We start from the raw sequence: 16,944 nt of genomic DNA on the forward strand, positions 1-16,944 counted from the left end.
CATGTTGAAGGCTGTGAAGAACGTGGTGTAGTTTCTCCACTCAGGGGAAGTACTGGACGACGAAGGGTACTGTAGTGGTCGTGTCTTGTGCCTGCCTTCTGAGGAGGCTGCTGCAGTTTTTCGCTGTGGCACATCAAAACTGGCAGTTGATGAGTTGAGCATTGTATCCTGTTCTTACGAGGACATCTTTTAGCATGTTTAGTTTTTTTTGTCGCGTCCCTCCTAATCTGATCAGATCCTGTGTATGTGCAGGACTTGTCTGTAAGGGATGACTTCTTTAGCATGGGTGGAAGCAAAAGATGTGCAGCATCTGTGTGCTTGTGGTAGGATGAGGTACTGAGGTGAGTGTCCTTGATGGAAATGTATGTATCCAAGAAAGACACCATATTATTCTGTTTCTGTAACATCTTCCTCACTGTCCTGTTTTGACACAATCACCTTGAGAACTTGTTATGATCTACCAATTAGTTTGCACAGTTTTGGATTACTTGAGCTTCTTATACCTATCATGTTATTCCAGTCATTTGATTTGTCTCCAGTACCACCTTGTTTTAATTTTTTGTAATTATCTCTCTGCCTCAATTAATCAAATTATAGGTCATTCCTTCACTTGCTATTACACTTTACTCACATTGCTGATGAAGAGCTTATGCCTGAAACGTCGACTCTCCTGTTCCTCCAATGCTGCCTGACCTAAAGTGCTTTTCCAGCGCCACACTTTGACACTTTCTCACACCTGTCTGACACTCTTGATCACCTGCACATTCTATTCAATCTGCTGACACTCCACGAACACCATTTATTTGATCTTTTGATCTCTTTGATTATAAATCCTGTACCTGTCTATTCTTCATTTCACCTGATGAAGGAGCAGCGCTCTATACCTAATAATCCTTAACTCCACCTTCCTGACTTTTCTCCATAATCTTTGATTTCCTAGCTGGTCCTTGCTGGATCAGAAATTGGCTAGCTGAAAGAAATATTTATCCTGGAGTTTAGTTACTAGTGGGTACTGCAAGGATCTGTTTTGGGGCCAACTGCTGTTTGTCATATTTATAAATTACCTGGATGAGGGCAGAGAAGGATGGGTTAGTAAATTTGTGGATGACACTAAGGTCAGTGGAGTTGTGATTTGGAGGTGCTGGTGTTAGACTGGGGTGTACAAAGTTAAAAATCACACAACACCAAGGTTATAGTCCAATGGGTTTATTTGGAAGCACTAGCTTTCAGAGCGCTGCTTCTTCATCAAGTGGTTGTGTGTGTTGTGGATAGTGACGAAGGATGTTACAGGTTCCAGAGGGACGTAGATAAGCTGGAGAGCTGGGTTAAGAGGGGGCAAATAGAGTTTAATGTGGATAAGTGTGAGGTGATTCACTTTGGAAGGAGTAACAGGAATGCAGAGTATTGGGCTATAATGGCAAGATCCTTGGTAGTGTAGATGAGCAGAGAGATCTCTTTGTCCAGGTACATAGATCCTTGGAAGTTACCACCCAGGTTAATACAGTTGTTAAGAAGGCATACGGTGTGTTAGCTTTCATTGGTAGAGGGATTGAGTTTTGGAACCATGAGGTCATGCTGCAGCTGTACAAAGCTCTGGTGCGGCCGCACTTGGAGTATTGCAGACAGCAGCATTATAGGAAGGATGTGTAAACTTTTGAAAGGACTCAGAGGAGATATACTAGGATGTTGCCTGGTATGGATGAAAGATCTTAAGAGGAAAGGCTGAGAGACTTGAGGCTGTTTTCGTTAGAAGAAGGCGGAGAGATGATTTAACTGAGACATATAAGATAATCAGAGGGTTAGATCGGGTGGACAGGGAGAGCCTTTCTCCTCGGATGGTGATGGCTGGCACGAGGGGACATAGCTTTAAATTGAGGGGTGATAGATATAGGACAGATGTCAGAGGTAGGGTCTTTACTCAGAGTAGAAAGGGTGTGGAATGCACTGCCTGCAACAGTAGTAGACTCACCAACTTTAAGGGCATTTAAATGATCGTTGGACAGGCATATGGAGGAGAATGGAATAGTGTAGGATAGATGGGCTTCAGATTATAATAAGATACTTCCTCATTCCCTGATCCCACTATGTACCCATCATCACACACATTGAATATTCTGGGAAAGATTTTTAAAAAGTGAAAAGCCTAGGGCCAAGTACAGAAGAAGTACCCTGCTTCTCTGACCTCCTCAAACATTCAAAAGCAGTCAAGCAGATTTATCAGATAGGTCACCTGTCTGATTAATTAACAACAAAACAACATGTTGGGTGCCTTGCCAAATAATTGCTTGAAGATTCGAACACGCACAGAATTCTGTCTCTGGTGTCCATTGCTAACCCAGCCAGATCCCAAATCTCCTGCTAAGTCAGCAATCAGCTACAGAATTGTCTCAATTAATTACCACTTAACTCTCAACATGGGATTACTTTGGAAACTGCTTTCAGTAAGACCATAATCAGAGTGTTAGTAATGCTCCCGTGCAGCTGAACATGTAAAAAACTGGGACAGCAAAATTTACTCTCACTAGAGAGCATAATGAATCTCCTCTGTCATCAATCCCATGGAAACCAGTAAGCTACAACACTTGCAGCTTATTTCTACTCCTAAACTTTTGACAGTCATGGTTAAAATGTACTTTGCTTTCTCAAGGAATTAAGCTCTCAGTAACAATTCAACCTCCTCAATACACCACAGATGAGTACAGGAGAATTTTAAGACAGTAATTTTGATTTCCAACATGATCTTCAGGTCAGAGTTAACAAGACAAAATGTCTGACAATTTCATCCACGAATCTCCACCCTGTAGACACTGACTCCATTCCCCTCTCTGACCATTATCTCAGGCTGAAGAAGCCTCTTCCTAATTTGGAGCTCAGTATCACATTCCCTAAACAACACAATCTCCCTCCAACACCATCAATCTATGCTCTTATTAATTCTGGGATCGGCTGCTACAATGTTTGGCATCTAAAAAAAATACTTAAGGGTTTAACAAGCAGAGACAATAAAGGGGAACTAGTAAATGTGATCTATTTGCATCTTTGAAAGGCACAGTAATCAGTGCCTCTTCTTTGGTTGGGGGGTTGTGGGGGCGTGGCTGTATGCATACGCATCAGATACTGTGGATCAAATACTATGGGTAAAAATCAGAAAATGCCACAGAAACTCAGCAGGTCTGGCAGCAGCTATGGACAGAGAAACAGAATGAATGATTTGAGTCAGGTATGACTCCAAAACTGAAGGGGGTTGGGGTTGTGGTGGATTTTATGTTGATGACGGGCGTGGGAGGGAGAACAAAAGGAAAAGTCAGGAAGAGGTAGGAGACATTACCTGGGATGGAAAGTCTCAGTTGTAAGGAGACTCTGGATAGACTGGGTTTATTCTCCTGGGAGAAGAGGGGGCTGAGGGAGGAATCTGATTGAGGGACATGAGAGGCACAGACAGAGTGGATTGTGAAAATATTTTCGCCATGGCAGTTGCATCTAAGACTAGAGGGCACACGTCTATGCTGAGGAGAAAATGGGGTTCAAAGGGGTTTTGAGGAAATATTTATTCACCCAGAGGTTGGTAGAAATATGGAAGGTGCTGCCTGAGAGGGTGATGGAGGCAGGGACTCTCACAACACTTAAGAAACATCTGGGTGAGTACTTAAAATGCCAGGGCATAGTAGGCTATGGACCAAGTGTAAGGGAGTGGGATTACTGTAGCTTGGTGTTTGTGGGTCAGAATAGACAGTATGGGCTGAAGGCCTGTTTCTCTGCTGTAAGACTATTAAATAATGGATGACCTGGAGCTAACGACAAAGGGAGTGGTAAAAGTTGTGGCAAAACACAAAGTATTGGTTCCGGAGCAAGTGTTAATGGCAGAATGATGCACAGCACCATCTGACAGTAAAAACATGATGCCAAGAATCAGAACAGCTCTTGGCGGGGGTGGGGGGGGAGGAGGAAAAAAATCCATCAAAATGGAGGACAAAGTTCAAGCTCTGAAGTTGTTTGAGTCCCAAAGGCTGTGAAGTGATTCATTGAAAGATGAGGCGTAATTCCTCTTTCACTGGCTACATCACAATATAGACCATCTGCCAAATTTTCACCTCACTTATCCGACCTAGGTCTCTTTGCAATAGACTCCTGTACTGTACCCATTGTGTCTCTGCTTCTGAGCTAGAAGATCTGGGTTCAAGTCCCACCTGCTCCAGAAATGTGTTATATTAAAAATATCTATCTCTTTTGTGTCCACCTCCCAACATTCACCTTCAAAAGCCATGACCACTTCCACATCCTGCATGATGTGGGAGCTGGTGGACCCCATTGTGGTTCTCAGTGACCACGCCTATAGCAAATGTTGTTTGTTCAAGGAACTCCGGCTCAGAGTCGATGAACTCGAGTCTGAGATTCAAATATTGTAACACATCAGGGAGGGGGGAGAGTTACCTGGATGCTGTGTTTCAGGAGGCAGTCACACCCCTTAGAATTACTAACTCTAATTTTAGCCACTGGTCAGGGAGAGGAGGGTGTGGCTGTGAGTGAGGGAGGTTGAGGGATCCAGGAGGTAGAGTTGCAGGAGCCTCAGCCCCTTGTCCAACAAATTCAAGAGTTTTGCTCCCTGTGTGGACAGGAATGGGACTGCAGGGAGGATGAGCTGACTGACCATAGCACTGTGGTGCAGGGAGCCATTCAAGTGGGGGAGGGGGGGGGAATGAGAAGAGAAATGTTGTTGTATTTGGGGATAGGAAATTTAGGGGCATAGACACTGTGTCAGGGATCGAGAGTCCCGAAGGTTGTGTTGCCTGTCTGGTGTTCAGGTTCAGGATATCACATCTGGGCTGCAGAGGTACTTGGAATGGGAGGGTAAATATCCAGTGGTTGTGGTCCATGCAGGTACCAAAACATAAATAAAAACCAGGACAGAGGCTCTGCTGAGGGAGTATGTACAGCTGGGAGCTAAATTAGGAAGCAGAATCAAACAGGTAATAATCTCTGGATTCCTACCCCACCCACGAGCTAATTGGCACAGGGTCAATAAGATTAAGCAGGTAAATGCTTGGCTTAATGATTGGTGTGGAAGGAATGGGTTTGAATTCATGGGACATTGGCACCAGTACTGGGGAAGAAGGGACATGTTCTGATGGGATGGTCTTCATCTGAACCGCAGTGGGGCAACAGTCCCAGCGAATCGCATACCCAGGGATGACGACAGGGCTTTAAACTAAATTGGTGGAGGGTAAGGGAAAATTCAGTTATAGGGGAAATTAGAAAACCCAAATTAAACGAGGAGGTAAGATTCCAGGTTAACGATGTGGTGGATGTTTACCAGACAATAAAGATGAGGGACAGAACGGGCGAGAGACGCTAAGACAAGCTAGGAAATGGGAATCCTATGCCAACCGCCTAAGCGCCACATACGAACAGAACCACAACAACAGGTGAATATCTTTATGCAACAAGGAATTATAATAAAAAGGGAAATTTACCAGGGGAACAAATTTAAAAGCTTTGTATCTAAATGCACGAAGCATTCCAAATAAAGTGGTTGAACTAATTGCGCAGATAGATGTAAGTGAGCACAATATAATTGGGATTACGGAGATATGGCTGCAGGGTGACCAGGAATGTCTCAGGTTATTCAGTACTTGGGAAGGACAGACAAAAAGGAAAAGGTGGTGGAGTGGCATTGCTGATTAAAGAGGAAATTAACACAATAGTGACAAAAAATATTAGCTCTGGCAATGTGGAGATTGTATGGGTTTTATTGAGAAATAGCAAGGAGGAAAACACATTAGTGGGTGTCATATATAGACCCCCCCGCCCCCGCAAACTACAGAGATGATGTTGGGAATGGCATTGAGCAGGAAATTAGAGATGTGTGTGATATGGGAAAATCGGTGATCACGGGTGATTTTAACCTGCACGTAGACTGGGCAAATCAAATTAGCCACAAGGCTGTTGAGGAATTTCTGGAATGTATATGGGATGGTTTTCTTGATCAATATGTGGAGGAACCAACTAGACAGCAGGCCATCTCAGACTGGGTACTGTGAAATCTCGCTGTGTGAGACCCCTTGGGGATGAGCAACCATAACATGATAGAATTGTTTTATCTAGATGGGGAATGACATAGTTGAGTCAGAGACTAGGATGCTGAATCTTGATAAAGGAAAATGTGAGGATATAAGGTGTGAGTTGGCCTTGGTAGATTGAGGAGAGTTACTTCAAGGGATGACAGGGGATAGGCAAAGGGAAACATTCAAGGAATGCATGGGGGAACTGCAACAACTGTTTATTCCTGTTTGACACAAAAACAAAATGGGTAAGAGGGTCAATCCATGGATTACAAAGGAAATTCGAGATAGTATCTGATCTAAGTAAGAAGCATACAGATTGGCCAAGAAAAATACTAGGTCTTAGGATTGGGAACTGTGTAGAATTCAGCAAAGAAGGACCAAGAGATTGATAAAGAAGGGGTCAATGCGTTGCAAAAGTAAACTTGCAGGGATATAAAGACTGACACTATAGGTACACGAAGAGAATGAGATTACTGAAGACAAATGTAGGCCCCCCTCCATACAAATGGGGGAATGTATAATCGGGGATAAGGAAATGACTGAGCAACTGAATACATACTTTGGTTCTGTCTTCACAAAAGAGGACACAAATCAGATACCAGAAATGTTGGAGAATGCAAGATTTAGTGAGAGCAAAGAACTGAGGGAGATCAATATTTGTACAGGAAAGGTGCTGGGAAAATTGAGGGGATTGAAGGTGGATAAATCCCCACAGCCTAATAATCTACATCCCTGAGTACTTAAGGAAGTGGCTCTAGAAATAGTGAATGCATTGGTGGTCATCTGCAATCTTTGAGATGTTGCATTTTTTTCCCTGTGGCATCCCACTGGCTAGACTCTGTAGACTCAAGATTCTCTCCAGATTGGAGGGTAGCTGATATTACTCCAATACTCAAAAAGGAAGATAGAAAGAAACCAGGGAATTTTAGACCAGTAAGCTTAACATCGGTAGTGGGGAAAATTCTCGAGTCCATTATCAAGGACTTTATAGAGGAGCATTTAGAAAGGATTGGCAAAATCAGATCGAGTCAGCATGAAGACGTAACTTGTAGAGTTAACAAGGGGAAATCAGTCGATGTGGTATATTTGGATTTTCAGAAAGCGTTTGACGAAGTCTTGCATAAGAAATTATTGTGCAAGATTAAAGCACATGGGATTATAGGAAGTCTATTTAGATGGTTATAAATTTGTTGGCAGAGCGGAAACAAACAGTGAGGATTCATGGGTCCTACTCAAATTGGCAGGCAGTAACTAGTGGCATGACACAGGGATTAGTATGAGGACCCCAGCTATTCTGAATACATGTTAATGATTTGGATGAGGGAAAAAAATGTAACATCTCAAAGATTGCAGGTGATGCCAAGTTGGATGGGAGGGTGAAATGTGATGAAGATGCAGAAATCCTTCAGCATGATCTGGACAGGTTGGGTGAGTGGGCAAATCAATGGCAGATACAATACAATTTGGTTAAATGCGAGGTTATTCACTTTGGAAGCAAAAACAAGGCAGATTACTACTTGAATGGCAGTAAATTGGGAGAGGGGAGTGTGCAGTGGGACCTGAGTGTCCTTGTGCATCAGTCGCTGAAGGTAAACATACAGGTGCAGCTGACAGTAAAGAAGGCAAATGGTATATTGACCTTCATTGCGAGAGGTTTCCAGTACAGGAGCAGGGATGTGTTGTTGCAGTTATACAGGGCCTTGGTGAGGCCACACCTATAATATTTGGTTTCCTTTTCTGAGGAAGGATGTTCTTGCTCTCGAGGGAGTGCAGTGAAGGTTTACCAGGCTGATTCCAGGGATGGCAGGACTGACGTATGAGGAGAGATTGACTAGGTTAGGATGGTTTTCGCTGGAGCTCAGATGATTGAGGGGGGCGGGGATCTTCTAGAGACTTAGAAAATTCTAATAAGACTAAACAGGGTCGATACAGGGAGGATGTTCCTGCTGGTAGGTGCTTCCATGTTATGGGCTACACAGTGGCTCAGTGGTTAGCACTGCTGCCTCACAGTGCCAGGAACCCAGGATCGATTCCTCGGGCGACTGTCTACGTGGAGTTTGCACGTTCTCTCTGTGTCTGCGTGGGTTTCCTTTGGGTGCTCTGGTTTCTTCCCACAGTCCAAAAGATCTGCTGGTTAGGTGAATTGGCTATACTAAATTGCCCATAGTGTTCAGGGATGTGTAGGTTAGGTGCATTAGTCAGGGGTAAATGTAGAGTAATAGGGTAGGGGAATGGGTCTGGGTGGGTTACTCTTCAGAGGGTCAGTGTGGACTTGTTGAGACAAATGATCTGTTTCCACACTGTAGGGATTCTATGATTAACCAGGGGTCACAGTCTGAGTACTCATAGTGGACCATTTAGGACGGAGATGAGGAGACATTTCTTCATCCAAAGAGTGGTGAGCCTGTGGAATCCATTACAACAGGAAGTAGTTGATGCCAAAACACTGAATTTATTCAAGAGGCAGCTAGATATAGTAATTGGGGCGAATGAGATCATCCATGATCGTGATGAATGGAGGAGCAGGCTTGAAGGGCCAGATGGCCTCCTCCTGCTTCTATCTTCAATGTTTCCATCCAGAGGGACAAGGGCAGCAAATACATGGGTTGAAATCCTGGAATTCTCCCCCCCCTCCCCCCAGGGCATCATGGGACAACTTACAGTGTGTGGACTACAATGGTTCAAGAAGGCAGCTCACTACCATCTTCTCAAGGGGGCAACGAGGGACGGGCAACAAATAATGACCCAGCCAACGATGCCCTTTCTGTGAACAATGACAAATACAGGAGCGTGTCAAGGAGAGATTGATATTGAGAGCAGGATTATGGATTAAAATGGTGAACGATCAGAATCTCAGGGTTGACTTACAGGATTCCCACTCAAACAAGAACTTGCTTACAACATCATTGACCTCATCAATGATCAAGATAGTGCAAACAGAGAAAATGTAACATTATATACATAACAAAATATTAAGGTTGAGAGAGTGAGTTACAGAGCTAGCACTCAGTCATCTGAAGCCATGGCCACCAATGGATGGATTGGAGAAAGGTGAGTGGCCGGAGGAGGAGGAGGAGTGGGAAGGAAGGTATTGCATTTAGCTGGAAGAGGTTCTTCTTTCATTCATTCATGGGATGTGGACATTGCTGGCTGGCCGGCGGTTTTGTCCTTCCCTAGTCACCATTGAGAAGGTGATGGTGAACTGCCTTCTTCTGGGTTGACCCATAATGCCATTAGAGAGGGAATTTCAGGATTTTGACCCAGTGATAGTGAAGGAACAGTCATATATTTCCAAGTCAGGATGGTAAGTGGGTTGGAGGCGAACCTGCAGGGGCTTATATTCCCATGTATCTGCTACCCTAATCCTTTGACATGGAAGTGGTTGTGAGTTTGGAAGATGCTGTTTGAGGGTCTTTGGTGAATTTCTGCAGTGCATGTTATAGACAGTGCACACTTCTACTAGAGAGCATTGTTGGTGGAGGGAACGGATAATTGTGCATGTAGTGCCTATCAAGTGGGCTGCTTTGTCCTTGATGGTGTAAAGCTTCTCGTGTGTTGTTGCAGCTATAGTAATCCAAGAAAGTGGGGATTATTCCAGCACGTTCCTGACTTGTGCTTTGTACAAAGCTAAAAATCACACAACACTAGAATCTTGTGTCTTATGATCCTGCTCCACCGGTACCTAATAAAGGAGCAGCACTCCGAAAGCTAGTGCTTCCACATAAACCTGTTGGACTATAACTTGGTGTTTGTAATTTTTAACTTTGTCCACCCCAGTCCAACACCAACATCTCCACATCATTGTGCCTTGTAGATAGTGGATAGGCTTAGGGGAGTCAGGAGGTTGGTTATTCACTGCAGTTTTCCATACCTCTGATCTGCCGTTATAGCCATTGTGTTTATGTGGCAAATCCAGTTGAGATCCTGTTCAATGCTAACCCCCCAGGATGTTGATAGTGGGGGATTCAGTGATGGTAGCACCATTGAATGTCAAAGGATGGTGGAGAAATGGTCTCTTATTGGAGATTGTTATTGCCTGGCACTTATGTGGCACAAATGTTAGTTGCCACTTGTCAACCTAAGTCTGGATATTGTCCAGACCATGTTGCATTTGAACATGGAATGCTTCAGTATCTGAGGAGTCGTGAATGGTGCTGCACATTGTGCATTCATTGGCGAACATCCCCACTTCTAACCTTATGATGGAGGCAAGGTCATTGATGGAGCAGTTGAAGATGATTGGGCCTAGGTCACTGTCCTGAGGAACTCCTGCAGAGACGTCCTGAAACTGAGATGACAACCATATTCCTATGTGCCAGGTATGACTTCAACCAGCAGAGAATTTGCCCCAGATACCCATTGTTTTACTAGGGCTGCTTGATGCCAAGACATGAGGTGAGAGAATAATTTTACAGAGAAGACAGGAGCCAAATGGGGTAGTTTTGGATTCATGGTTGTCATTTTTAAAATGGAGGTGTTTCTGGATCAGGAGCTAACAAGAGTTGAGGGGAGGGTAGTCCCAGCACTTGGTAAAAGTTAGGGTGTTGAATGAGCTCAAGTTTGTGAAGACAAAAGGTTAGCCAGAAGAAGAGTCTTAGATGAGAGACATCTCATTTTGGAATGATGCCAACTAGTTCCAGGATCGTCCATGAGGGGAAACATCCTCTTACCATAAGACCATAAGACCATAAGACATAGGAGTGGAAGTAAGGCCATTCGGCCCATCGAGTCCACTCCGCCATTCAATCATGGCTGATGCGCATTTCAGCTCCACTTGCCAGCGTTCTCCCCGTAGCCCTTAATTCCTCTAGACAACAAGAACCTATCAATCTCGGCCTTGAAGACATTTAGCGTCCCGGCTTCCACTGCACTCCGTGGCAATGAATTCCACAGGCCCACCACTCTCTGGCTGAAGAAATGTCTCCGCATTTCCGTTCTGAAATGACCCCCTCTAATTCTAAGGCTGTGTCCACGGGTCCTAGTCTCCTCGCCTAACAGAAACAATTTTCTAGCATCCACCTTTTCAAAGCCATGTATTATTTTGTACGTCTCTATTAGATCTCCCCTTAATCTTCTAAACTCCAACGAATACAATCCCAGTATCCTCAGCCGTTCCTCATATGCTAGACCTGTCATTCCAGGGATCATCCGTGTGAATCTCCGCTGGACACGTTCCAGTGCCAGTATGTCCTTCCTGAGGTGTGGGGACCAAAACTGGACACAGTACTCCAAATGGGGCCTAACCAGAGCTTTATAAAGTCTTAGTAGTACATCTCTGCTTTTATATTCCAACCCTCTTGAGATAAGAGACAACATTGCATTCGCCCCTTCGAGCCCCTTCAGAATCTTTTATCTGTTGATCTTTCATTCTTCTAAGCCCCAGTGGATACCAGAACAAACTGACCAACCTTTTTTCATGGGGTAGCCCTTTGTGCTCGGAAGCACCCCAAGGAACCTTTCTTGAAATTCCTCCAATGTAAGTCTATCACTCCTTTGGTTAGAAGACAAAACTATACACAGTGTTCCGAGTGTGATCTCACTAATTCTCTATACTTTAGTAAAGATAGAGTCCCTCGTTTCAATTCCATCTCCTTTTCATTAAAGACCAGCATTCCATTTGCCTTCCTAGTCACTTGCTACATGGATGAGAAAAAGCTGAAGCCCCTGTTTCCTTTTCCCACTGTTTACAATCAGTGAGGTTTCAAGAAGGTAGATTTGTGTGAACTATTTGACAGATCAGCAGCAAATTATTTGTTGGTTTAAATCAAGAGAATTATTCAGTCATACATCCATCTCAAAAAAGACATGCACACACATTACACACGCATATACACACACCTGCATGCACACATGCAAGTAAACATATACACACACATGCATGCATACATGCAAGTAAACATATACACACATGTATGCACACATGCAAATAAACATATACACACACATGCATGCACACATGCAAGGAAACATATACACACACATACATGCACACATGCAAGTAAACATACACACACACATCAGTGGAAAGTACACTTGAGAAAATAACACATTTTCATTGATGGAGAATTGTTTTGTAATTCATGGGGTTGTCTTCTTTTGGGCTGAGGATGAAGAGTAATAAGGAGAAATCAATAGGTGGTTGTAGGATTCTCAGAGCAATGGAATTTCTGCAGATCACAAAGTTGTTTCTTTCCTTGAGATTTGCCTGTTGTATCAATGGCCTCAAATTGGAACCGACTTGGAAACCTTGTGAAGTTGTGGCCTCTGCTTCCTCAGGTCCTTATGGTACGGTCAAACCAACTCCTCACGATATCAGTACTCTTTCTAAATATGGTGAACTTGACTCCACACTTGTTCATTGTTTGTAAACATTCATCCTGGAGGCTTGAGAGGATCTTCATCTTGGCTTCAGACAAAATCTATTCCAGTCAGGAAATGCCGCTGGGAGATGGGCAGTGACACCTGGAATCTTAAAGGAACCTTTTTGCCATTTTGAGATAATGTGGCAGTTTTGAGTCAACAGATCAATTCGGCTGGTTTTTTGGCAGCCATCTTTTGTCAAATTGTAAAAGGAAAAGCCTGTTCCAGAAGATCCCACACAACAGTTTATGTTCACGAGTAGAATGTGTTGTTACTGGGCATGGTACTGGCATTTCATGATTCATGTACAAGGACACATGGATTCCTCTGTATTTTAGCATTCTGTAGTCTCCCCATCTCAATAATATTGTTTCTGTCCTGCCAGAGTCGACGTCCTCACATTTCTACACATGGTACTGCATTCGCCAATTGTTTGCGATACTCTTATCCTGTCTGTACCACTTTGCACCCTCAGCGTATCCTCCTCCAACCATTTCCTTTTCTGCCCCTTTTAATGTCATCAATAATTGTGGATACAATACAGTCTGGCATTTTTACCAATTAATTAACATGGGTCATGAATAATTGATCCCAGTTGAACCCAATTGAACACTGACTCCAGTACTGGTTTATCTTTCATCAGATAAGGGGACCAAAACTCAGTGAATTCTAGCTGTGGTCTAACCAGTGCCATGTGTAGTTTTAGCAAAATCCTCTATTTTTACACTCCATTCTTGTTGAAAGAAGCATTCCATTTGCATTCCCTATTACCCATGAACGTGGATCCTTGCTTACTGTGATTTATACAGGAGGACTCCAAACTCCCTCAGTGCTGCAGCTTTCTGCAGCCATTCTCCACTTAATAACACTTGGCTCCCTGATTCAAGTACATGACCTCACATTTTCCCTCATTATATTCTATTTGCCAAGTTATCGCCCACTCACTTAACCTATCTATATCTCTATGCAGCCTTATTTTCATTTTTACAATTTCAATTACCTTCCCACCTATTTTTGAGTGGCAAATTTGGCTATAGTACATGCACTTTCCTCACCCAAGTCATTAATATATTTTGTAAATAATTGTGGGCCTAGTACTGATCCCTGTGGCACATCACTTGTTACAGGTTGCCATCCTAATGCCCCTCTAAAGAATTCCAAGATGGCACCTAAGCATGGCAACTCTTTACAAGCTCTTTACAGCAGATCTTAGTCTTACGTAACTTACAATTGTTCTGTTCTTTTAAAACTCAATTCTAAGTCTGTTTTAATTATTAACTATGTTGTTTTAAATCTACTTACAGGTTTGAAGATTCTATCATTGACAAGGCCCAATTACCATGTCTGCAAAGCACAGAGTGAACAGAAGCCTACTGGCTTCCCTCAGGCCTGATTTTCCTGACCTTGAGGAAATTGGGAACCAAGGTCTAACCAGCCCAGGAACAAAACCTGACCCGCAGTAACCTGATCCTGGGGAGGCCCACCCTGATCCCAAAAGAGGACCGACCACCTCAGGAACGGCACCCAACCTTGAGGGAAGCGGTTTCCTCCCACAGTCCAAAACTGGCCATGTTAAATCGCCCATTGTGTTAAGTGCATTAGTCAGAGGGAAATGGGTCTGGGTGAGTTACTGTTCGGTGTGGACTTGTTTGGCCGAAGGGCCTGTTTCCACACTATAGGGAATTGAATCTAATCTAATCTAGCCTCTCCTTAATAAGTTCTTAATCCCCATCTGCTTCAAGAAAACCACCATTATCCACGTGCCAAAGTAAACTCTGCAGCATGCCTTAATGACAACCAGATGGCTCTGACCTCCATAATTATGAAGTACTTTGAGAGTTTAATCGTAACTCACATCAACTCTAGCCTGACAGCCTGCCTTGATCCTCTTGCAATTTGTCTACCGTTGCAGCAGGTCCATGGCGGATGCCATCTCCCTGGCCTTGGAACATCTGGATAACAAGGATACCTATGTCAGGCTCCTTCTTATTGACTAATTATGGTCTGCCTTCAACACCATAATTCCAATCAAACTAATCTCCAAACTCCGTGACTGATGTCTCTACTCTGCCGTCTGCAACTGGATTCTTGACTTCCTGACCCGCGGACTGCAATCAGGTTGCAACTAATGTTGATCTTGCTCCTAGTGCACTTTGCCTGCAACTTTAACATTGTACTTTTTGCCCTGTTCTATTACCCTAATGCACTTTGTATGGTCAGCGATTCAATAACGAGGGCTACAGACAGGCAACACTGCGGCCTGAGACATGTCTCCAGGACAAAGTGTTGGCTTCCTAGGGCCAGGGTCAAGGATATCACTGAATTGCTGTGGGGTATTCAGTAGGTGGAGGGCAAAGTGTTGAAGATTGTGGTACACATTGGGACCAACTACGTAGGGACACAGGAACATAGGCATATATAAGTAGAGGTAGGCATTCAATTCAGAGTCCCTCTCCCACTGCAACTCCCAGGTCATTTCCTCTACCCTGAAGCTCTTCAAACATGTCCTGAAACAAACTCGCTACCACAGCCACGTTTGCTTCCTTAGTGCCTGCCTCCGTAACCACCAATCACTCTGCTCCAATCCCCACCTCACCATCAAGCCAGCAGATAAAGGGGGCGCAGTGGTAGTCTGGCGCACTGACCTCTACACCGCTGAAGCCAAACGCTAACTCGAGGACACCTCTTCCTACCGCCCCCTCAACCGTGACCCCACCGCCCATTACCAAACCATCATCTCCCAGACCATACAGAACCTCATCACCTCAGGAGATCTCCCACCCACAGCTTCCAACCTCATAGTCCGGGAACCCTGCACTGCCCGGTTCTACCTCCTTCCCAAGATCCACAAGTTTGACCACCCTGGCCGACCCATTTTCTCAGCATACTCCTATCCCACTGAACTCATCTCTACCTACCTCGACACTGTCCTATCCCCCTAGTCCAGGAACTCCCCACATACGTTCGAGACACCACCCACGCCCTCCACCTCCTCCAAGACTTCCCAATGCGCCCAATGCCTCATCTTCACCATGGATATCCAATCCCTCTACATCTCCATCCGCCATGACCAGGGCCTCCAAGCCCTCCGTTTTTTCCTCTCCAGACGTCCCCAACAGTACCCTTCCACCGACACTCTCATTCGTTTGGCCGAACTGGCCCTCACCCTTAACAATTTCTCCTTCGAATCCTCCCACTTCCTCCAGACCAAAGGGGTAGCCATGGGCACACGTATGGGCCCCAGCTATGCCTGTCTCTTTGTTGGCTATGTAGAGCAGTTGATCTTCCGTAATTACACCGGCACCACTCCCCACCTTTTCCTCCGCTACATTGATGACTGCATTGGCGCCACCTCATGCTACCGCGAGGAGGTTGAGCAATTCATCAACTTCACCAACACATTCCATCCTGACCTTAAATTTACCTGGACCATCTCTGACGTCTCCCTCCCCTTCCTGGACCTCTCCATCTCCATTAATGACAACCGACTTGACACTGACATTTTTTACAAACCCACCAACTCCCACAGCTACCTGGATTACACCTCTTCCCACCCTACCTCTTGCAAAAATGCCATTCCGTATTCCCAATTCCTCCGCCTCCGCCGGATCTGCTCCCAGGAGGACCAGTTCCACCACAGAACACACCAGATGGCCTCCTTCTTTAGAGATCGCAATTTCCCTTCCCACGTGGTTAAAGATGCCCTCCAACGCATCTCGTCCACATCCCGCACCTCCACCCTCAGACACCACCCCTCCAACCGTAACAAGGACAGAACGCCCCTGGTGCTCACCTTCCACCCTACCAACCTTCGCATAAACCAAATCATCCGCCGACATTTCCGCCACCTCCAAAAAGACCCCACCACTAAGGATATATTTCCCTCCCCACCCCTTTCCGCCTTCCGCAAAGACCATTCCCTCCGTGACTACCTGGTCAGGTCCACGCCCCCATACAACCCACCCTCCCATCCTGGCACCTTCCCCTGCCACCGCAGGAACTGTAAAACCTGTGCCCACACCTCCTCCCTCACGTCCATCCAAGGCCCTAAAGGAGCCTTCCATATCCATCAAGGTTTTACCTGCACATCCACTAATATCATTTATTGCATCCGTTGCTCCCGATGCGGTCACCTCTACATTGGGGAGACTGGACGCCTCCTAGCAGAGCGCTTTAGGGAACATCTCTGGGACACCCGCACTAATCAACCACACCGCCCTGTGGCCCAACATTTCAACTCCCCCTCCCACTCTGCCGAAGACATGGAGGTCCTGGGCCTCCTTCACCGCCGCTCCCTCACCACCAGACGCCTGGAGGAAGAACGCCTCATCTTCCGGCTTGGAACACTTCAACCCCAGGGCATCAATGTGGACTTCAACAGTTTCCTCATTTCCCCTTCCCCCACCTCACCCGAGTTCCAAACTTCCAGCTCAGCACTGTCCCCATGGCTTGTCCTACCTGCCTATCTTCTTTTCCACCTATCCCTCCACCCTCCTCCCTGACCTATCACCTTCATCCCCTC

This window comes from Chiloscyllium punctatum, chromosome 12 (assembly GCF_047496795.1).
Source record: "Chiloscyllium punctatum isolate Juve2018m chromosome 12, sChiPun1.3, whole genome shotgun sequence".
NCBI lineage: Eukaryota > Metazoa > Chordata > Chondrichthyes > Orectolobiformes > Hemiscylliidae > Chiloscyllium > Chiloscyllium punctatum.